The following is a 24,402-nucleotide window of genomic DNA, read 5'->3' as shown; positions in this document are numbered from 1 at the left end:
TTGTGATCAGATGCAAGATGATGCTCCGCTCCTGCCAGAGCCTCACAGTACCAGCACAGCTTGTTAGGATGCAGTGGTTGTAACAGTTCTGCAGAGAAATTCTTCAACTGTTGTCACTATTTTCATAGCCCAGAATATTCAGCCAGCTAACAGACCTCTGGGAGAATATGCTCCGTGTTGTAATTTTCCAAAGCCGACACGATTATAAAACCCAAGCAGATGGAAAGAGGACTGCAGTGGCCGGGAAAAGCTGTTAGCAGTTTCCATTTGAAGACAAAACCATTATTTTTTTAACAGACCACTACTAGAATTTGATGAATCTAGTCCATTTTGCACCCTCTGCTTTGCAGAAAGCCCTGCAGCCCTGCCAGACTTTGCAAACAGTTGCAGGAGGCTATTTTCATACATTTGTTTATATCAAAGCATCGCCTCATAGAGTTTCACATTTAGCTTGCCGTTAATCTCTAAACTGCCATCAATATATAGTTCCCAACCCTGAAGATTGAACTTCAAAATAAATAGTGGTGCAATCATAAGTTATTTAAAATATTACTGTGTACCCTATCACTCTGTGTCAAGAGCCAGTTTGCTTATGGGAGAGCTTGATTTCATAATTACATATTAGAAATCATTTGTAAGGAAAATTGATTGGTTTATTTACAGCAAGGATTTCACCAGAAATAACCCTGTCTCCAGCTGGAGGGGTGAAGTATCAGGTTGAAATTGGTACAAGAACTTGAGGAGCCTGTCACCATCTTGTTTACTTCTTGTCACTGGAAGGAACAACTGCTCAAAGATCAATGAGGGAGGGGGCAAAACTGTCATCTTTGAACATCTGCATGGTTCACAAATCAAATTTTAGGCACCATCATGGGATACTGAAATAAGTGCTCAATGGAAATTTGTGAGTTTCAAGTTCCAGTTGCTAGTCCTTTGTAAGGAGACTGCTCAGCATGGCTAGATACACTGCTCTCTCACTGTGTGGGCATGCTAAAGATGGCAGGTAGTCACAGAGGTGGAGAGAACCACCCACCAGCCTACAAGACTGATGAGTGATCTGCCAAAGACTATCATTTGCTGGTCCCTCATCAGCAGTAACAAAAGCATTTAGACAGTGCCAACACCAACTCCTAGGGCCTGGGCTGAGTCAATTCTCCCTCATGTTTCCTTCGCTGAAACTTTTGGCTACATTTCACTGCTCATGATATCTGACAGCAAGAAAATTCTTCTACAACAAGGTAAGCTCAGTTGTTTTGGGGTATTTTTGGTTTTGGTTGGTTTTTTTGTTTTGTTTTGTTTTGTTTTGTTTTGTTTTTCTGTAGCACCTGTCTGCAGCCTTTGTTTCTAGTTCGGCAGAAGCGTACTATGTCTCTATTACTATTATTATCATTATGAGTAGTATTATTAAGTAATGAACTCATGCCAATTAAAACCTCAAAATATCATCATTCCAAACAAAATGATGATGAAGATACCAACCATGGTAGTAATGGCACCTATCCTTCCAGTTGGACAGGAGTTCTCTGAGAAACAATTATCATATATGGAGGATTGTCACCATGACTTGGCACAAGTATTTATTTATTTCCAATTCCTGTGACTCTTTCTGAACATTTCACTGCTATTATGAGGGCAAAGCATGACAAAAAAATGACAAAACTATAGAAGGTCTTTTAAAGACTAAGTTGTATGATTTTGCAAAGGAGATCTCTTCTTTTCTACTCACTTCCCATCTAGGGTAAAATCTCCTTCAGGCCTTTGCTTCTTCCATGAACCAAATACCTGTGAACTTCCCAGTGAAAGCAACAAAGCTTCATTCACCTCCTAAAAGCCAGTGTCCGTTCTGTATCTATCTCATGGTATGTCTCAATAAATGGTGGTCAAGCTGAGCTAAACTAAACCGTTTTGCTCATTAGCAAATGCCAATTTGTCCTTCAAAATTTCCAAACTCCAAAAACCACCTCCTTTTTCAAGGAATGTGTAGGTGTTTCCCCACACAGTAAATCCATGGGACTGTTATATAAATGAATCCTCTAAGATTTTGTGTGTCAATATACTTTCCTAACTATTAATTCTTGTTTCCAGAAGAGTATGACATGAAATAAGCCAATTGAGTATAGGTTGGGTTTTCTTGAGGCTAGCATGAGCATCTACAGAATTAGTACTTATGGAACACTGGGTGGGTGGGATTGAACCAAGCTGAGAAGAATTGCAGCTTGGATGTCCAGCAAGAGAAATAGATAAAGTACTACCTCTTTAGCTCTAATCTTAATGATCTTACTGATGTCTAGTGATGGATGAGGACAGCATAAACCGTTTCCCCTTTATCACCTGCCAAAACTGAAAATGCTGACAACTCTTCATGCCCTGTTGATTCTTTTCCTTCTTACAAAGGATGAGGTCAGACAAGTTTACTTGCCGTGATTGTATTGATCTCCATTCTTAAGCTGCAATTGGATCTTCCCCTTGCAGGCAAGTTGTCATTGACTTTTACTTGCAGAGACAGATACTGACCCTGGGATGCCATGGAGGAAGCCAAGACTCCGTATTCAATTGTGAACAGCCCAGTGAGCTGGAATTTTTATACCGACAGAGCTAACCTTCATTATCTTGTCAGATGGGGTCTTTTTATGTCACTCCAAAAAGAGTTCTATTCAAATACAGATTCGTGCAGTGGAAACAGAGATATTATACTAATAAAACATCCAAGGCAAATGAAATCTGCATCTTTTCCAAGCTCATCATTGCTATTAGAAATAGCATAAGTAGTGTATCAAAGAACAAAGGCAAGAGTTACTTGGGTGGCCAGATCTGACTAGATAATCATTTGCCTTGGAACAAGAGTACCAGTTTATGGAATTCATTCATAAGCATTATTAATGAATACGAAGGTTAGCTCTATGTTTCTGAGACCACCTTTGCAAACACACACACACACACACATATTTTGTCCTCTTATGGAAGGCAAAACCAAAGCTCACAAAACACAAGGCCTTTGTTGACTGTGTTACACTGCTGATAAGAAGTCTAATTACCAAAGGCCTTACCCCAAAACACCTTTCTATTTCCTTTGGCTTTTTTGACATCAAGCCATACATAAATGCTTTCTTATGCAGGATCTCGCTTAATAGAACATTCCAGTGAAAGGTTGTGATATCTTTTTAGGCAAACACTAGTAACCTTTTATAATTGCATCATAACTCAATTATATTATTTCCCCCTTCCCTTTCCTTCCCCTAAACACACCTATATACTCCCATTTGTTCTCTTTGAAATTCATGGCCTCTTTTATTCATTAGTTGTCCTTACATAGATATATGTGTGTGGTGTATTATATAAATGGATATTATATATATATATATATATATATATATATATATATATATATATGTGTGTGTGTGTGTGTGTGTGTGTGTATGTGTATATTTAATATATGTGTATATGTGTGTGTGTGTATATATATATTCCTAAATAAACAAATCCAGCATGTTCTGTCTGTATAATATTACTAGCATCTCTTTGTTTTATATTTTCAAGGCTGACCTTTGGTATTGTTAACCAATTAGTATTCACTTCCCTGGGAAAGACTATTTCTTCCCCTCTAAGCATTTCTTAGTTCCCTGCATGTGTTTTTGGAGATGTGAGGCCTTGTGAGGTGTACCCTGTACACAGTTAGCATGATTACTTGTGTCATATTTGTTCAGGTGATATTTAGGCTATCACAAAGTTAGTCTTCCTAATGAACTAAGATCTAAGACTTGTGTGCACAAAAAAAAATATCAATGTTGACAAAAAAACAAAGAAGATCTAAATTTGTGGAATAAAAGAATTGTAGTTTTTTTAAGTCAATTTTCCTTAATATAATATAGCACTTTAACACAATGTCTATTAAAATCCTAGCAAGAGTTCTTGTAGATATAGGTGGGACCATACAAAGTTGGATGTGGAAAACCAAAGAAACCCTGTAAACCTAAACAATTTTGAAAAACAAAACTTAAAGTAAGAATAATTTATAGTCCCAATTCAAGACTATTTTATAGCTCCACTAATGAAGACTAAGGTTATTCAGTTACACAGCACTGCACAATTCTATTTCCATAACAATCTGACAGAAGTAGAGAATAGGATGATAGATTGGTACTGGACAACAGTTATAGGAAACAAGGGCCATGAGGTAGCAAATGCTGATATGAAGGCTGAACACGAGAAGTCCTTTCCTGAATGAGTCTTCTGTATCTTAACTGCATTGATGACAAACTCTTAGCTGTACTATTATACTACAGTTATGTAAGTCATTACTATGGAGGAGTACATGATGATACCTAGCACCGTGCCCATAAATATCTTGCAGCTGCATATAAATCTATAATAATCTCCAGATGAAATTCTAAATGCAAAAATAAACCACTGTCAGACACGTTGTTGCAAGCCTACATTCCTTTCTGGGAGTTGAGGCAGGAGGATCACCATAAGTTTGAGAACAGTCTACCACTACATTGCGAGACTCTGCTTCAAATAAACCAAAATAACTTTAAATTTAAAATAAATTAAAAATAAAAATATAAAGACATGAAAAGCCTTAAAAATAGTATTTCAGGTGTTGTCAAAAAGCTTAAGTCTCTACTACTGATATATGCCACTTCTTGTCATATTGATTATCTTTATGTAATTCATTGACTCTCTAATGGTTTTCTCTAATGGTCTCAGAATTTATTTCAAACTATTATGGATTTAATTTTATATTACTTAACTTTTGGTAATTGAAACATTTGGTAAATAAATAGTCACTTTAGACTCCCCAGTTACATCCAGGGCATCACAGATTTACACAATTCTGTTAATACACAGATTTACAGACTCCACTTCAAGTCATGGTTCCTCCAGCAAGCTTTTCCTTATGACTAGACAGTCCACATATCTCCTACATGGCCCACACACAGACACTATACACACACACACACACACACACACACACGAGTCATTTGTTCTCTTGTACCACCATTCTAACCCTGATACATTGTCTTTTGATATTACCTTAAAGTTACTCCTCTTTTCTGCTCCATTTGTAATTCCTTATTTATCCAATGAATGGCTTTGATAATACTAATGCAAAGTCTGCAAAGTGGCCATGGATATGACCCACATACCGTCTAGATATCCTTTTCACCAGAAACACAGATACCCTTCCTTAATGCTCATGTCTGGCTATGCTGATGTCTGGCAGATGCATCCTTCTCCACCATGCTGACAATGCCCCAGCCTATGTTAAATTGTTTTCCAAGAACATGAAGAGATATGGTCAATCAATGACCCACCATCCACATAGATCTGGACAACAGTAAGAACTATGCCAGCTCCAAAACACACCATGGAGTCATCTGAGCTCCCTATTGCAAATGCATCAACTTCTCCCTCTGACCACACCAACTTCCCCTTCTTTATTCAGTATGTTATATAATGTTCTCAATAAATTCTATAACACATTTTTCAGGAATTTTTAAACTACAGAGAAAACATTTTAGGGATTCTCTGAAAAACATATTTTAAAATGGGACTTAGGAACAGGGCTGTCTGAACTGGTTGACAGTGGTAAATCTGTCGTAGGTAGTAGATGAGGTGCTAGGAGTCCTCAGGATATTGCAGCTGTTGCTGTTATGTTTCTCGCTGCTGGAGAACTAAAATGGGATGCTGCAATAGCTCAAGTATTTCAAATGTTCAGGAAAAACCATTTCAACAACTATGAAAGTGAATGGTTTCTTCTGGGGGAATTTATTGATTGACTGAAGGAATACAATAAAAGGCTGAAGATGATCAATCACACATATAAACCAAAGTATAAAGACCTTAGAATGCCTTTGGGGTAGTATATCAGAAGATTTCTCATATTCTAAGTTAGAAGACAAAAGAAGTATAGCTAAAGATCATATCCATAATTTAGGTATAATGGCACAAAAACCCAGATAAGTCAACTGTGATTCAGGAAGGAAGGAAGGAATGAAGGGAGGCAGGGAGGGAGGGAGGGAGGGAGGGAGGGAGGGAGGGAGGGAGGGAGGGAGGGAGGGAGGGAGGGAAGGTGGGCCACCAAAACTTTAAGAGGTTCAGATTACAGTATTGCCCAGCTAAAATGTAATTGGCCTTGTAAGAGTGTAAAGTCACATCCTCTGAAAGAGTTGTAAGACCTCATTTACACACATTAGCATTTGCTAGTTACATACATATAGGACAGGATGCCTGAGACTACTGGATCAAATTGGCTATGCCTAAAATTTAAAGTTAGATAAAGCATGTAATCCCACTCTTTACAATAGATTTTTAGAGGACTGTGATGATTTCAAGGTTCCATGAAGGTCTTCCATCATATTATGAGTACATGAGATGTTTCAAATAAATGAGAAATATTTGAACATTGCTGCTTTACCAATGTTAATTAAATAATGGAGATGTCTAGTATGGCGTATGATATCACATACTGAGAAGTCTAATTAGCTGTATGGTAGGAAGACCAAATATGAACCAAGAAATCTAACAAGAGGAAACTTACCATACCCTATGAGCATGGAGTGCTCAACAGTGATGTCATCTCTAAAGAAGCAATTTTATGTTTATGATAGAGTTATTATCCAAGTTAAGAATATACAAAAAAAATAAGAATATACAAAATAGATAGAAACCGGAGGGAGCTAACTGAAGGCTAGCTGCTACTTCACTTGCGTCGCAGTCTACCTTAGAGCTACTTGATTGTCAACACATACACTTTTGTGGAGAAGCCTCGTGTGTATATTCAGCCATAGCTCAACTCCAGGCACGTTTCTACACCGAGAACAGGAAAAACGCAGTGGGTGATGTTCCTTTCTCAATCCCTGCCACCTCTGAAGTTGTTGACTTTAGTAACATTATCAATAAATTACTGGAGACCAAAAATGAACTCCACAAACATGTCAAGTTTAATTTCCTTATCAAGGGCCAGTTTCTTCGAATGCCCTTGGCCAAACACATGGAACTGGAGAACATTTCGTTAGAAGAGGTTGTGGAACTAGAATATGGGAAAAGTACACCGCACCCCAGCCATAGCAGTGCATGTTCCATGATGACTGGATCAGCGCAATTAAAGGGGCAGAAGAATGGATCCTGTCTGGTTCTTATGATAAGACTTCTCAGATCTGGTCCTTGGAAGGAAAGTCAATAACAACAATTGTCGGACATACAGATGTTGTGAAAGATGTGGCTTGGGTGAAAAAAGACAGTTTGTCCTGCTTATTACTGACGGACTCAATGAACCAGACTATTCTCTTATGGGAGTAGAATGTAGAGAGGAACACAGTGAAAGCTCTGCACTGCTGCTGAGGGCATGCTGGGAGTGTGGACACCATTGCAGTCGATAGCTCAGGAGCTAAGTTTTGCAGTGACTCCTGGGATAAGATGCTAAAGATCTGGTCTACAGCCCCTACAGATGAAGATGAAATGGAAGAAACCACAAATCGACCAAGAAAGAAGCAAAAAACAGAACAATTGGGACTAACAAGAACACTCTTGGTGACCCTCTCTGGCCACACAGAAGCAATTTCCTCAGTCCTTTGGTCAGATGCTGAAGAAATCTGCAATGCATCATGGTATCACACAATTAGAATGTGGGATATTGAGTCTGGCAGTCTTAAGTCAACTCTGACAGGAAATAAAGTGTTTAATTGTATTTCCTATTCTCCGCTTTGTAAACGTTTGGCATCTGGAAGCACAGACAGGCATAAAGCACAGGCAGGCATATTAGACAGTGGGATCCCCGAACTAAAGATGGTTCTTTGATGCCGCTGTCCCTCACCTCACATGCAGGCTGAGTAACATCAGTGAAGAGGTCTCCTACCCATGAACAGCAGCTGATCTCGGGCTCTTTAGATAACATTGTGAAGCTATGGGATACAAGAAGTTGTAAGACTCCTCTCGATGATCTAGCTACTCACGAAGATAAAGTTCAAAGTGTGGACTGGACAGACACAGGGCTACTTCTGAGTGGAGGAGCAGACAATAAATTGTATTCCTACAGATATCCCCCTACCATTTCCCATGTGGGGCTTGAATATGAATGGCTGATAAGAGGAAAAAAGAATATGCAAAATAGAACTAACCAAACGAAGAAAATAAACTGGAAATTTTTCATAGGTAAAAGAAAAGTTTTGTTCCCAATTCTAAGAAGGGGCAAAGTGTCCACACTTTGGTCTTCGTTCCTCTTGAGTTTCATGTGTTTTGCAAATTGTAACTTATATCTTGGGTATTCTAAGTTTCTGGGCTAATATCCACTTATCAGTGAATACATATCGTTTGAGTTCTTTTGTGATTGGGTTACCTCACTCAGGATAATGCCCTCCAGGTCCATCCATTTGCCTAGGAATTTCATAAATTCATTTTTTTAATACCTGAGTAGTACTCCATTGTGTAAATGTACCACATTTTTTGTATCCATTCCTCTGTTGAGGGGCATCTGGGTTCTTTCCAGCTTTTGGCTATTATAAATAAGGCTGCTATGAACATAGTGGAGCAGTTGGAACATCTTCTGGATATATGCTGAGGAGAGGTATTGCAGGATCCTCCGGTAGTACTATGTCCAATTTTCTGAGGAACCACCAGACTGATTTCCAGAGTGGTTGTACAAGCTTGCAATCCCACCAACAATGGAGGAGTGTTCCTCTTTCTCCACATCCTCGCCAGCATCTGCTGTCACCTGAATTTTTGATCTTAGCCATTCTGACTGGTGTGAGATGGAATCTCAGTGTTGTTTTGATTTGCATTTCCCTGATGATTAAGGATGCTGAACATATTTTCAGGTGTTTCTCAGCCATTCGGTATTCCTCAGGTGAGAATTCTTTGTTTAGCTCTGAGCCCCATTTTTTAATGGAGTTATTTGATTTTCTGCCTAGCAAACACATAAGTGGATGCTCACAGTCAGCTATTGGATGGATCACAGGGCCCCCAATGGAGGAGCTAGAGAAAGTACCCAAGGAGCTAAAAGGATCTGCAACCCTATAGGTGGAACAGCATTATGAAATAACCAGTAGCCCTGAGCTCTTGACTCTAGCTGCATATGTATTAAAAGATGGCCTAGTCGCCCATCACCTGAAAGAGAGGCCAATTGGACATGCAAACTTTATATGTCCCAGTACAGGGGAACACCAGGGCCAAAAAGTAGGAGTGGGTGGGTAGGGGAATGGGGGGAGGGTATGGGGTACTTTTGGGATAGCATTGGAAATGTAAATGAAGAAAATATCTAATAAAAAATATAAAAAAAGAAAAGTTTCCTTGTGGAACATTTAAATTTGACATTTAGTAAGTTGGTGTGCTATGATATGTAATATATAAAATGATCTTGTGTCTGTTCCTGGCAGAGAGTTCCTAAGCACTTTGTAGTTTATGTCCTTGGTATTATGAATGAACAGAAGATCTTCTCCTAGTCATGATATAGTTTTTTCAATCATACCTGAGTTTATGCTAAGGATGGGTCTCCTGGTGAACACCTATATAGCTTCATAGTGAGGTACAAATTGCCAGAGGAACCAACCTCATAATTAGAAGGTTGGAACTTGAAAGCTTTCTTTCCCAAACTTCAGTAATGTGACTGGGATTTGGGACTGAATTAATTACCACTGACCAATAATTTAATTAACCATGCCAATGTAGTGGCCATTCCATTAAAACACTGAAAAGTGGAGCTTAGCTTCCCAGTTGATAAATTCATGGACATATTGAAAAGGTCAGGTGTCCAGAGAGGATGAAGACAACTTTCTCTTATACTCAACTCTGCATCTATGATAGTCAGCTGCAGGTGTCAGATTGTCTGTACTGAAAACTACCTAGACAAGTAATAAAGGACTGTGTGTGTGTGTGTGTGTGTGTGTGTGTGTGTGTGTGTGTGTGAATGAATGTATCCCTTTAGAGAAGAGGGATGTGTGAGCTGGAGGACTGAGTGAAGAAGATCTAACCTTGAGGGAAAATGATCACCATCCAATCAAGTGAGATATCTATCTATTATCTATCTATCTATCTATCTATCTATCTATCTATCTATCCCTGCCTCTTTCTACCTCTGATTCTTTTTCCCTCCTTCCTTCCCTCAATTCCTCTTTCCCTCCTTTCTTCCCTCTATCCTCATCTTCTCTCCCTTGGACTTGGGATACAGCTCCTGACCTTGAACATCAGAACTCCAGGTTAATCTCCTTAAACTTGCATCAGTGAAATCCCAGGTTCTTAAGCTTTGGCCCTAGCTTAAAGTGACACCATTGGCTTCCCTGATGTGAGGTTTCTAAACTTAAAGTAGGTCAGAAATCCAACATCTCGTTTACGCACCTCCATTGTAGGCTATCCTGGGCTTAATGATGACATGAGCCCAATAAAATTCCTCTCAAAATCTACATCTATGTCTAACCACTCATCTACCTATCTACATACAGTTTTTACACTTAGTATAAATAATTTATGCAAAACATATACACAAAACTGGAAACAAAAAGTGAGGCGGATTGGTAGAAATGACAGTTTAAAATACGTCTGCTTTAAATTATATGTACATAATATACAGTAATTTAGATATACAGATTATGACAGATATATAGATAGATGATAGATAGATAGACGGACAGACAAACAGATAGATGATAGATAGATAGTCAGCCAAGGATACCTAACCAGATCTTATCTCAAAAAAATGTATTCATACATAGACAGATAGGCAGGCAGACAGATATATAGATGGGCAGGCAGACAGACAGACGGACAGACAAACAGGTTGGTAGGTTGTATTGTTTGGGTTTTGCTGGAGAGCCCTGACTAATGGAACATCTCCTCTATTCACTGGCTCTTGAAAATAAACTAGTAACAAGGAAAGTACTTCCAAGAGTTCTCAGAGCCATTCCACAAAATAATCAAACCAGAAAAGAGAGTCATGGGAACTACCAACTGTATGAAATAGGGTTGCAATTGGCATCTGAAGTGAGAGTATTTTGGTTGAGAAGACCCCCAGACACTCAAATAGTGATAGAATTAAACCAAATCACTGGAAATCAAGTTGGTGTACAGAGATTGTAAGACTCAGTTCATGAAGAGAGTTAAAAACTACACATTTTGGAATTAGAAATGATCTGTGAATGAAAACCAGATCTTAGAGTTCAAGTTGTTAAATTAAGTTGCCAACTTAAAGAATATAGTAATTACCATGTTAGTTGGATGATGTAGAAATAATTCCTTAATTAAGGCAAGAGGATTCTTCGACTTAATAATTCTTTCTCGGGAAAACTAACTTTATAGCTATATTAATATATATACATACATATATATGTATGGCTGTGCATAAGAATGTATATTAAGAAAGTTTGATTTATCATGGTTTGCATTGAGCAAGGAGAAAAAGTACAGGACACATAGTCTCTGAGCCTACACACAGAATGTCAAGTTGATGTGAGTGTCAGCCAGCAATCCTCTAATACAGTGACTATGATCCATGGCGTTGCAAAAATTTACACAGGAAGTTTTTACATAAAAATGAACATTTAGGCTGACCTAGTCCCCAGTGTGATGAACAATAACTTTGACATTTATAATTCTGTACCATTTGTAGTACTTCACAATATTCACTCACTTGCTTCTAAAAATAGAAAAATTTGTATTTTAGTGTGACAAAGAAGAACAAATACATTTGAACTAATCATAAAAACACGCCTCTTAAAAGTGTCGCTTACTCCAGTATACTTTTCTTTACACCGTGCCCTATGCATCCGGTGCTCTCTTTATTCCCTGTCTTCTGCTTCCACTGCCTTCTTCTTTGTGCTTTGCCTTCCTTTGCAACTGACCCAACATGCCCTCTGTGTCCAGTGCCCCTTTTGCACCTGATCTTTCATGCCCTCCACTATCTCTCAAACTCCTGCCCAACTAAATTGAACCTCTTTGCAAGATCTCTTAGGTTCTCTTTTGTTTCCAACTCCCTTTCTTATGATAAAAAAACAACTGTTCTCATTGTCTGAAAAGGTAGGCAAAGTGATTTCAACTAATCATGAATGATGTGCTTGGGCAGGGAGATATGGACTAAGCTATGCTCCATACATGTCAAAGATATCATGACATTTGACATCCCATCATAGCCCTGGCCTATTGGTCTATCCGTGGATGTTACTGATTTAAAAGAAAATATAAGCCTTCTCTTCACTAGCTAAGGGCTAACCTGATATATCCACCCTCCCCTTTCACTCAAGTTAGAGAAAGCAGGCTGTCTCCACAACTCACCTCTAATAGGGACAGGAGAGCAGTATAAGAATACTATCCTTGTACAGCCTTACAGTGACAGGACACACTTGCCTGTCATTTGCCATTCTGTTGGAAAGAAAACCTTGCTATGAACCCTCTTTTCCCCATTTCTCTGTAGCATGTGACAAGGTATTTGGAACCTAGTGGGATAAGCAGGACACTAGTACCTCCAAAACAACAAGAACACATCATGCACGCTGTGATTGAGTATCCTTCAACACGTTTGAGCACTCTGGGCGTGGTCCACAAGGCTCCGACTCTACACACAAAACATTGCATCACTGTGCTGCTCTCCTAGCTCATCTGTTATTACTCAGGCACTGAATCACCACCTCTTCTCAGAGATGCAGAGTAACAAAGAATGAAGAAGAAAAATCATGGTGTTAAGTCAGAGAACGGTACTGCCAAAGACTAGTCTTGCCAAAATAAAAGATTCAGAATTTAGACTTTTTCTTTTCATCATTTGGGGCCATTGGAGGGTTTCAGGTTTTTTTTTTAATTATATTTATTTTTATTTTATGTCCATTGGTGTTTTGCCTGCACATATGCCTATGAGAGGGTGTCAGGTCCCCAAGAACTGGAGTAATAGACAGTTGTAAGCTACCACGTGGAAGCTGGGAATTGAACAAAATTTGAACTCTGGATGAGCAGCTAGTGCTCTCAACTGCTGAGCCATCTCTGCAGTCCCATTAGAGGATTTTTAAATTAAAATGGGATAATACAATTTTCAAAGATATTTTGTTGGTTGTGAGGGGTACTTTCACAGCGTAGAGATGAAGACATGAAATGAGTGGTAAAAATAAATGACTATTGTAACCATTGCAAGTATTGTACCAGGTTTTGAGAGTGAAAATCAGAGGCTGGGCAGATGCAGGAGTGCATACTCACTATTCTGGGATATCAAGGTAGTTACACAGGGGCAGTAGAAGGAGACATACTCAGTACTCATAGACAAGATGTGAATGTTATCAACTGGGTGAAGGCACTGGTTAAAATAAAAGCAAAATGCTCAAAAGACACAAAGAAGGGGGTGTTTAATGCATGGTCCTCTTTCTTTTCTTTCCTTCTTAAGTCCTGCCAACTTTCTACAAGTGGCAAAAGGTGGGCAGGAGTAGTATAAACCATCAGAGAAAGATGAAACATAGATATGATGAAGGTCATGCTGATTTGAGAAACACAGCACCCTACCTTAGTGCACACAGAGACCGCCGAAATCATAAGTTAGTCCAGGCTCACTTCTGAGGATTCCATATGTGAGCTCAAAGACCTTCTCAACCTAGTAGCCAATACCAGTCCAATGGAATGGTTTTCAAGTTAAACCTATTTAAAAAAAAATAGGAGGAGTTAATAGAGAGTATTAGGGATGAATATAATCAAAATACATTGTATGTATTTGTATGACACAAAACATAATTTTTTAAATCTTTCTGCTTTGTTGTTCTGCTTTCCATTATGGAGGCTTCATCCCCAGAAGGCTGTTTCTTCATGACATCAAAGACACCAGCAACAGCAGCAGCAACTCCAGGTTCAGCATTGCTTACAGCTAACAATTGAGTGTTGCTCTCTATCCACCAGTGACCAAAGCAAACTTCAGTAAACACTGTGATTTGCCTTTCTAGAATCCCATTACATTCTTGAATAGTCACTGTTTAAAAAAAAAAAAAGCAGAAAAGCAAGGCCAGATCATTACCAATCCCACCATAAATACATAGAGAGGGAGAAGAGTTTCCAGAAGGGTGGAACGTCCAATACACTTAAGCGAAACAGCTAGGATACATGCTACTAAAGGTGGATGAAATTTTGTTTTGGTTTTGTTTTGGTTTTAATTTGGCATGTTTACAGATCTTGTGTTTTTGAAGACCATAAACCTCTTCAAAACTTTTTTCTCATCCAAAATATCTTAACAAAATCAAAAGCTCAAAGAGTGAGAAGAAATTGGGTCTCATCTAGGATCCATCATGGAAAGACACAAATACTGGGTTCAGCATTCTAGAAAGGACACCTGGGAAAGCCTCAGTAACATGAAGCAGGGTGGAAAACCTGGAGCTTGCTCCTGTGCTCTCAGTCATTCTCACAGGAACACACAATGTCTGTGTGGTATTTTTCTGAGTTGCATTTCCATAACACAATCCCCTACATAATCATATCCAATCCTCCCAACAGTCAATGATGAAAATAAGGAAGACACTGTTATAAAGATTTGATAGTACTTTCTTCAGGTCAGTCCCTCACAATGTAACTGTGAACCCATCCTCTGAGGAACCAAGAGTCCACAAAGAATTCCTGGCAACTTTCAAAAGCACATCAGCGATTCGGGAGATATGAAAGCAACATTCCTAACTCATCCTTTCTTTTAGTAGTGTACTTTAGGAAGAAATAACATATATCCTTAGAGCTTCCCTCCCTCCTAAAGCATCTACAAGGGAATCTCCTTGCAGAACACAAAATGATTCCACCAAGAGGTACTTTCCCCTTCTAAGTACACTGAGCCCTCACAAGTGCTTGTCTGACTTGTCCTTTGAAACCAACCAAATTTGATAAAGTTTACATGGAATATTTCAGGCTTACAGTTTTCTGCCAAGCATCAGTAAGGACACATTGGAAAATGGAAATATTCAGCCCTTGGAATCAAATTCATCCTGGAATAGTTTTAATCCTGTCTGGTAAATTGTCTGGCATGCAGTATGTATATGTTAAATTCTTTTCTTTCTTCATCTTGTAGTTCTGTTCAAATGTAATGTAGTGGAAAGAAACCTGAACTACAAGCCAGAAAATTTGTATTCTGGTCCTCCATCTGGCACTAGCTTACTCTGTGACCTTGTTAAGATAGCATAGCTTCAGTGTTCCTTGGATTTCTCATTCTTCAAATGAAACCAGTAATGCCAGGAGAACCTATCTCCAGACTATCATGGGGATTAAATAAACAAATGCTCATGAATTTGTTGTGAAAATATAAAGAGTTACACAAATATTAGAGATCACATTGAGCCATACCCCTCATCAATAACCTCTGGGACAGCCTTCGGAGAGCATGAATATTGGCAGAGAGAAATGCAAAGTGGCTGTTTCATTTTACAAGGTGACTGCTAAGCCACAGGCATTGACAAGCGTGAAGAGCATGGAGGTCAAAGACTAGGGAAAATCCTTCACACAACAGAAGACTTTTGTCAGAAGAACTGAGAAAACCACCAACTCACATCAGCATCCTAAGAGCATGTTAATGCTCTGATCAACGCTTGAAAGTCATTTAGAAAAGTTACTGTAAACCAGAGACCTAGAAGCTTGGACTTGGAAGACAACCTTAGAAGTCTTAAGTCCATGAACACAGGGTGCCCAATTAGGGAGCTAGAGAAAGGACCCAAGGAGTTGAAGAGGTTTGCAGTCCCATAGGAGGAACAACAACATGAACTAGCCAGTACCCCCAGAGCTCCCAGGGACTAAACCACCAACCAAAGAGTACACAAGGTGGGACTCGTGTCTCTAGCTGCATATGTAACAGAGGATGGCCTAGTCAGTCATCAATGGGAGGAGAGGCCCTTGGTCCTGTGAAGGTTCTACGCCCCAGTATACGGGAATGCCAGGGCCAGGAAGTGGGAGTGGGTAGGTTAGTGAGTAGGAGAATTGGGAAGGGGATAGGGGAGGGGGTTTTTGGAAGGGAAACCAGGAAAGGGGATAACATTTGAAATGTAAATAAAGAAAGTATCTAATAATTTTTAAAAAGGCATAATTCCAAATGCTTCATTGTTGAGTTAAGGAAACTGAGGGTCCAATTCAAATCCACAGTTTTTTCTCTTATGTTAAGTATGTTCTTGATATAGAGATAGATAGGTGATAGATGGACAGAAGGAAGGAAGGAAGGAAGGAAGAAAAGAAAGAAAGAAGGAATTAGAAAACCTCTAAAATCTCAGAACTCTTAAGTATACTGCCCCAAATCCCTGTCTTAGTTTGGGGTTTTCCTGCTGTGAACAGACACCATGACCAAGGACAACATTTAATTGGGGCTGGCTTAGAGGGCAGAGGGTCAGTCCATTATTATCAAGGCAGAAGCATGGCTGCTTCCAGGCAGGCATGGCACAGGAGAAGCTGAGAGTTCTACATCTCCATCTGACTGTATCCAGGAGAAAGCTGACTCTTCCAAACTGGGCAGAATTTCAAAGCCCACTCCCACAGAGACACACTTCCTGCAACAGGGCCACACCTACTCCAATAAGACCACGCCTCCTAATAGGGCCACTCCCTGGGCCAAGCATATTCAAACAACCACAGACCCTCAAGATGGATACTGTACCTCCATGAAATTTGGAAATGAGGAGGAAAAATGGGAAGAGGGTGAATATTCCACAGACAACAAAGTTTATAAAACCAGCCTAGCATGTGAAGCACTTCAGATGAAACACCAAATAAACAAAGGAGTAGAACACTTCATGCTGCATCATTTGCATTGTATCTCCCAGGGTCTCCAGCAAACTTCACAGTTTCCCTATTTAGCTAAAAGAGGACAGGATTTTCTGAAAACAATAACCTCAGGATTTTAACTTTCTTGTTATACTTTTCATATGACCCTGTAATATCTTCCTCCACTCTTGAAAACAAGAGTTTTGTCATGAAGAAGTGTTGCAAAAATAAGGCAGACCATTGAACGTGGGCCATGACTCACTGAGGTGTGATCTCTTCTCTTTCTTGGTTGGATACTGACATTGTACTAAAATTATAGACTGTAAACATTGAACCAGACACACATAGCTCAGCTAGCATAAGTTTGAACCCGAGACCTTGTCTTCCCACCTATAAGCTACAATAAACACAATGAGACGGGGAGGGGGGTGGTGCAAACATTGCATGTTGGAGATTGACATCTGATGCCTTCTCACTCTGTCTTACTTTTTTAGACACGATTTCTTAGGTAATCTGGAGATTACAAATTTGGCTAGAATGGCTGGGCAGCGAGCTCTAGAAATCTGCCCATTGTAGCTTGACTTTGGCTACTTTCTGGGTTCTTTCTTCCACCATTCTCCACCCTTGTTCTACCCTGTCAAGAACCTAACACTAGATAGGAAAGAAAAGACAATAAAGGAAAAAAGGGGGGGGCAACATTATTGTTAGACTACTTCCTGCTAAGTAGTGGTGTCAGGTTCCTTGGGGTAAATTTGATCCTCAGTGGCAGGATATATATTTTTTCTTCTTTCCTCTTTGTACACAACTACTTAACAAACAGCAAACAAACAACAATCCACAAATAACCCCCACCTCTTGGGGCCCTAGCATTTATATACCCTCTGAAAAATCTTGACAATTCAAAACATCACTCAATTGCCAAAACAATCTGCAGCTGGAAAAATCACACCCCTGCTAGAGCACGAGGCAAATTACAATCAGCTGCTGTAGATAATCTGAAGCAGCTCCATATCACACAGCTGGATTTAAAATGAAAATATATTTCCATAATATTTCTGTGGTTTTTCAAACAAGCCAAAATTCTCACTACAGCCTATCTCTACCACCCACCGGAGTGCTGGGGTACCATACAGATGCATGCCATAGTGTGTAATTTTTAAAAGCACTTTACCAACTAAGTTGTCTCCAAAGATCCCAGTGAACAATATTCAAGCAGCTTTTAACCAGCCTCAGTGCTTGGAAATAATAATAATTAAAAAAAGGTATCCTTGGGTGCTTTTTGTTATAATTTTTATTTTTCGCTCCAAAATAATATGCACATTCTAACCTAGATACCTTATATGACCTTATCCATTGTCTTAGTCAAGGTTTCTATTCCTGCACAAACATCATGACCAAGAAGCAATTTGGGTAGGAAAGGGTTTATTCAGCTTACACTTCCACATTGCTGTCATCACCAAAGGAAGTCAGGACTGGAACTCAAGCAGGAACTGATGCGAAGGCCATGGAGGGATGTTACTTATTGGCTTGCTTCCCATGGCTTGCTCAGCTTGCTTTCTAATAGAACCCAGGACTACTAGTCAAGGGATGGCACCACACACAATGGGCCCTCCTACCCTTGATCACTAATTAAGAAAATGCCTTACAGCTGGGTCTCATGGAGGCATTTCTTCAAGGGAGGCTCCTTTGTGATAACTCCAGCTTGTGTCAAGTTGACCCACAAAACCAGCCAGTACATCCACAAACAATTAGTTACCATTAGTTAAGATGAAATCAAAGAGCAGGGTTGGTCCTTAATATAGCTGCTGCCTTCATTAGAGAAGACACACAGGCACAAAGAGAAGAGTAACTGACAATTAAGGTAGAGGGTAGAAAGGCACCACCAATCTTTCCCTAGACTGTGGAGGGTTGACTGGGCAACAAGAGAAGCAGGGAAGAAGTAGACCTGGTCATCCCCTAGAGTCAAGCCATGAAGACTGCATCCCAGCTGTGCTAAAGCACTCGGCTTGTTATCAACAAGAATACTCCAAGAAAAGCAAAACATCGGATGAGGAAAAGGAAGTGCAAGGAGAAAGAACATAAAGCAACCCAGCCAGAGGGCTCCAAACTCTTCTGACAGGCTAGGCACTCACATGCTGTTTTGAGAAATGGTCTTTTTTTTTTGTCACATGGCTCTGGGCTAGAAAACAGCAGGAAAGACAACTTTATAGCTGACCTGGCATCACAAAACAATTATCAAAGTACCACTAGGTGCTCCTGGAAGGTGATGCAGTCCCACTACTGTTCAGCCTGAAAGAATAGCATGGAGCAACCTAGTCAGCCTGGAAGTGCACTGCTCTGAGAGGAGATGGCTGCATTTGGGAAAAGGTCTCATTGTTCTTCACAGCAAAGGACTTTTCTGCACCAGGTACAGACATATTTGGCTCCCAGAGAACAGCTGCAGATGTGGAATGAAGGTCACATAGATCCAAAGGAGTGAAGATGATTACTCCAGACCTGGTCCAGTCAGGAAGCTTCCAGAAAAGAGTGTTGTCTCATGTGCATCCCAGACCATCTCTATGAGCATGGCGAATGTAAACAGCTAAGGTCTTCTGTCCAAATATGCCAATTAAGATACTAACATTTGATCCCTCTACTCCTCATCAACTCCAGTGATCAAAGTTCCCAGTCCTTAATGTACCGAAATGTACCTAGTTTATATAGATACAAGTAAATATAGGATTCATCCTATGAGCATTCTTTTCATTTTTACCTTCTAGCAATAGAAACATGGACACTGACCTAAAGGAATAAGATAAGACAAACAGGTAAAATGATCCTCACTATCATGTATTGATTGCTTTGACCTTCCAGGACCAATCTTAACACTTAGATGAATTGCCTTTTAGTCCTTGCCAAAGCCTATGGCTCATTATTACTACTAAGCTACAGATAATAAGTTAATATTCAGAATATTTACATAAAGAGGACCCACTGCAAAGTCAGGGGCAAGTGAGATTCAAGTAACCAGCTTCTACTTGTCTTTCTTGTCTACACTCTCTCACATTGTGCTGTCTACTCTATTTCACCTTTGAAATGGGAAGAAAAAAATTCCTCAAATTGGCTCCCAGTTATGAGTGAATCACAGTGGACCTAGAATCATTCCTATCTGCCTTCCTCAGGGCAGGCTAGGATTCATAAACCATAGATGCTGTCTTAGTTACTATTCTATTGCTGTAATAAGATACCATGACCAGGACAACCTATAGAAAATATAGTTTATTGGAGCTTACAATTTCAGAGGGTGATTCATTAAAGAGGGGGAGTGTGGCAACCGACAGGTAAGCATGGTGCTGGGACAGTAGCATCTTGAGTCAACAACCACAGGCAGACAGAGAGGTAACTGGGAGTGACTTGGGCTTTTGAAACCTCAAAACCCACTGTCAGTTACATATCTCCTCCGACAAAGCCACACCTCCTAATCCTTCTGAAACAGTTCTACCAACTGAAGACCAAGTATTCAAACACATGAGCCTATAGGGATCATTCCTATTCAAGCCACCACAGTGTTGTGCTTCATGAGAAAGTTTCTCATCTATCCTCTTCCAGTTTACTTAACTGGTTTAGGATGTTGATACGGCAACGTGACCATAGTAAATGATGACACATCATACATGAGAAAACAGCCTAAGATTACCTTTAAATGATATCCCTGACAAAAATGCAACAATGTGAAGTGATAGATGATATCATTAGCTTGACTGTGAGAAGCACTTCAAATGGTCTATAGACATCAAAGCATCACATTACAATGGTAAATATATGTAATTTTTATCTGTCAGTTATACCTTATTAAAATTGGAAGAAAAGGAAAAGAGGGAGAAAAGAGCAAGGAAGGAAGAATGAAAGGAATGAAGGAAGTAAAAACAAAAGTTAGGATTAAGAAAATACTGTAAAGACAAAGAAAAAAGCTGAAAGGGCAAATAATACAGATGTCAGGCAGGATAATCAAACCATTGGTTTTAAAATAAGGTGGTTGCAAAGAGGAAGTGCAGAATAAAGTGGATTCTGCACTGTCTGTGGGAACAGGGTAGGGGCAAAAGAAGTCACAAGAAACCATGGTAATTAAAGCAATACAATCACACAGCAGACTCATTCTTTCCTTGATGTGTGAACATCTGTGACCTACGGGGGGGAAAAATCAATCCAGAGCTTTGAACCAAAAGTAACACATTTAAGATTGTTGAAGATCATTCCCCACCCCTTGAGGACATATAAAATGTCTCACTTACCCACTTTTAAATTAAAAATGGAAACTATTAAAGCCTGAGAAGGTGCTGGAGAGTAGAAGGATAAAAGCAGAGTGTACATGATCAATTGCTAGTATGAACATGCACAAAAATACAGCAGTTGCACCCACTAATTCTTACAATTAACATACAAAAGAAAAGAGTGGAGGGAGGGAGAAGGAAAGAAGGGAAGTGAGAGTTCTTCTTCCATTCCATGCCACCAATAGTTGAGCAAATTATGGCATAACCACAAATCAGAAAACCATGTTCCTATTTTTTTAAAAAAAATCACATTTTCCATCATTTTTAATGCCATAATATAATGCTGACAAGAGAAAGTTAAACATAAAGGGCAGAATGCAAAGGTGCCTCTGTTAAAAAGTCAATTTTGTTAAAATAAGTGCAACTCTATTTGTTTGAATAGAATGGAAGTAGGGAGAAATTTTTCTCACACTGGTAAGGGTAGTAATTTTACTATAGTGGATAGCCCACACTCATGACCATAGAGGCAGCACTAATTGGACTCGGAGGGTTATCAAAAGCAAATATATTTATAGGTGGACATGAAATTGGAAGAGTGATAGGGTGGGAGCACTAGGAAGTATTTTTAAAAAGGAGAAAATGGTGGATCGACATATGGTCCTATGTGGTGGAAACAGAAAGCTGACTTCTGCAAATTATTGTCTGATCACTGTGCCTGCATCATGGCATGTGGACTTCCATACACATATACATAATACTACATGTACTAAAACATATTTTTAAAATAACACATAAATGTATGACTGTTTCAGAGGATAAATGACAATATAAAAAGAATGGTTATCTGTATGTAAATGAATAATTGATCTTTTTTCCTTTATAGTTTTATATATTTTACAAAAGTCATATAATATTTTATACTATGAAAAATAGTCAATATTTTTTGGTGATTTGGGCAAACTTTTAAGACTATTAAGTGGTGAAGAGGATGGTAGGGCTGTGTGCAGTAGATACAAGGCCCAAGATTCTGTTCCCTGCACACAAAACATAAAAGTAAAAATAAATGAGAATACTACATGGGTGAATCACAGAAATAAAGATCCCATTCTGACTCTGCTTCCGATCTCTTCCTCAGCCTATGTCTTGGTGTCATCTGTTTGTCCAAGAGATGCTCATGATATCTAGGTTTGCTGTTCCCACTATGCATTATGGCCAATTCGTAAATGTAACAAGGGGGAAGACGTGTGGAAGACAACAAAGGGTGGGGCCATGGAGACAGATCAGTGAGTAAAATAACTGCTGCAAAAACAAGAGAACCTGAGTCTAGATTCCCATTACCCATGTAAATGCTGAAGGGCTGAGGAAAGCAGATCCCAATGGCTTGCTGGCCAGCCAGTCTAATGAAATCCATGAGCAAAAGATTCAGTAAGAGCCCTATCTCAAAAGATAAGGTCAACAGTGATGGTGTTAGATATCCAACGTCAACCCAGTAGCCACCAAATGTGTACACACAGCAAACAAACACACACACACACACACACACACACACACACACCATGGTGGTAAGAAAAGGGTGATCTGGGAAGCAGGAGGAGGAAGAGGAGGAAGAGCAGGAGGAGGAGAAGGGGAGGAGGAGAAGTGAAAGGAGGTGAAGGGAGAAGAAGGGAAGGGGAGGGGAAGGAAGGGGAGGGGAAGGAAGGGGAGGGGAAGGAAGGGGAGGGGAAAGACAGGAGCCACGCCATACCAGCAGGTGTGAACTGAGAAGGTTTGGAACAGGAAGTTGACTTGAAGGCCTCCCAGTGCTCATCATGCCCTGTATCCTTTTGTCCTTAGAATCCACACAGATCATCTGTTGCCTTAATAATTAAACCTTGAAAGCTCTCAGAGTGATTTCCCCACACCAGTCCACGAGGATAGAAATTAATCTCTATGCCAAAGCAGGAATGACATAGGAATGTAATGAAATCAAACTGAGATCCACACCTGGTGCCCCAGGCCAGGAACGACTCACCCTGGAAATAAAGCAATTATTTGTGGTATCTGCCCATTTCACCTTCAGCCCTCAGATTTGGTGGAAAACAATTCAGTTAAGGATGTTACTGATTAACTCCGTCCCCCAAACCTCCCAGGTGCTTTCACTCTGGACCCCGGGCATCAGGAACTTGTGAACAAAACTTGCCTCCAGTCTGAGCTACTAGGACCTCAATATCTCCAGAGACAGAATGTGAAAAACAGAAATTTTCACTCTGCTAATAAAATTGAGATTTTCATTTTCAACTTTTTGAAACACAGCACACACTCAGTCGTGACCTTACACCTCAGAAGATCATGCTGAAGCCCAGAGTGCTTGATGAAAAATCAGAGTCCATCACTACCAGAGAGCCAGGTGTGGACGAGCTTCACGGGGAGCCACAGAATGGCAGGACTACTCTCAAAAGAATAGTTTCAATTCCTTTCTTGGAAGTAGCATTGCAGTGTGTAATCATATGAAACCTTGGATGGGGGAAGGACAGGGGTGAACTTCTAACTTTACAAGCACACAGAGACTTTACGATGGTATGAGGATGGTTGAAGATTGGATCTCCTTCTAATTAGATTTTTTTTTTTTATTTCTGTGAGGAGCACTGATAAAACAGGTGGAGAGATTTTGCTCTTGGACCAAATCACCTGAGTTTAAACTCGGCTTTAGTGTGTGCTGGTCATTCACTTTGTATGCCTCGGTGCTTTCATTTGCTTAATTGCGCATGATGATTGTGCTACATGCAGCCATTATAAAAATAACTACACTACAATCCACAGACCCAAAAAAACTGGGTAATAAGGAGGCCTCAAGGGAGGATGGGCAAATCTCTCTCAGAAGGGGAAACTAAATATCAGTTGAAAGTGGATGGAGAGGAGGAACTGAGTAGGAAGACGGGGGAAAGGGTGGCCATCAGGTGGAGTGAGGGACAAAAGAGGAGTGAGAATGAGAATGGAAATGTGGGTAAAGAGTATCTCTGCGACTAGCTGGAGGCCTGGAATGGGAGAGGATACTGGGAGTCTATGGGAGTGACCCTAGCTGAGATTCCTACCAGAGGGGGATAGAAAGACTGAAGTGGACACCTCCTGTACCAAGACGAAAATTCCAGAGTAGGGACATCAATCCATCAACAAAACCTTAAACCCAAAATTTGTCTTGCCTACAAGAAATTCAGAGATAAAGATGGAGCAGAAACTGGGGGAACAGTCAACCAATGACTGCCCCTACTTGAGATCCATCCCATGTGAGACAGCCAATTCCTGACACAATTAATGATACTCTGCTATGCTTGCAGACAGGAAGCTACCATAACTGTCTCCTGAGAGGCTTCATCCAGCAGCTGATGGAAACAGATGCAGAGATCCACACCCAAACATCAGGTAGGGCTTGGGGAGTCTTGTGGAAGAGTGGGGGATAGAAGTAAGCAACTCGGAAGGGTCAAGGACACCATAAGAA

General features: G+C 39.9%; 1 pseudogene; it reads left to right on the top strand.

Annotated features, from left to right (window-relative positions):
- Nucleotides 1–1,201: 1,201 nt before the first annotated feature.
- Gm20156 lies at nucleotides 1,202–23,417 on the top strand (annotated as a pseudogene).
- Nucleotides 23,418–24,402: the final 985 nt, after the last annotated feature.

Source organism: Mus musculus, chromosome 5 (genome assembly GCF_000001635.26).
Source record: "Mus musculus strain C57BL/6J chromosome 5, GRCm38.p6 C57BL/6J".
NCBI classification, from domain to species: domain Eukaryota; kingdom Metazoa; phylum Chordata; class Mammalia; order Rodentia; family Muridae; genus Mus; species Mus musculus.
This window is presented reverse-complemented; position numbering and strand designations above follow the sequence as displayed.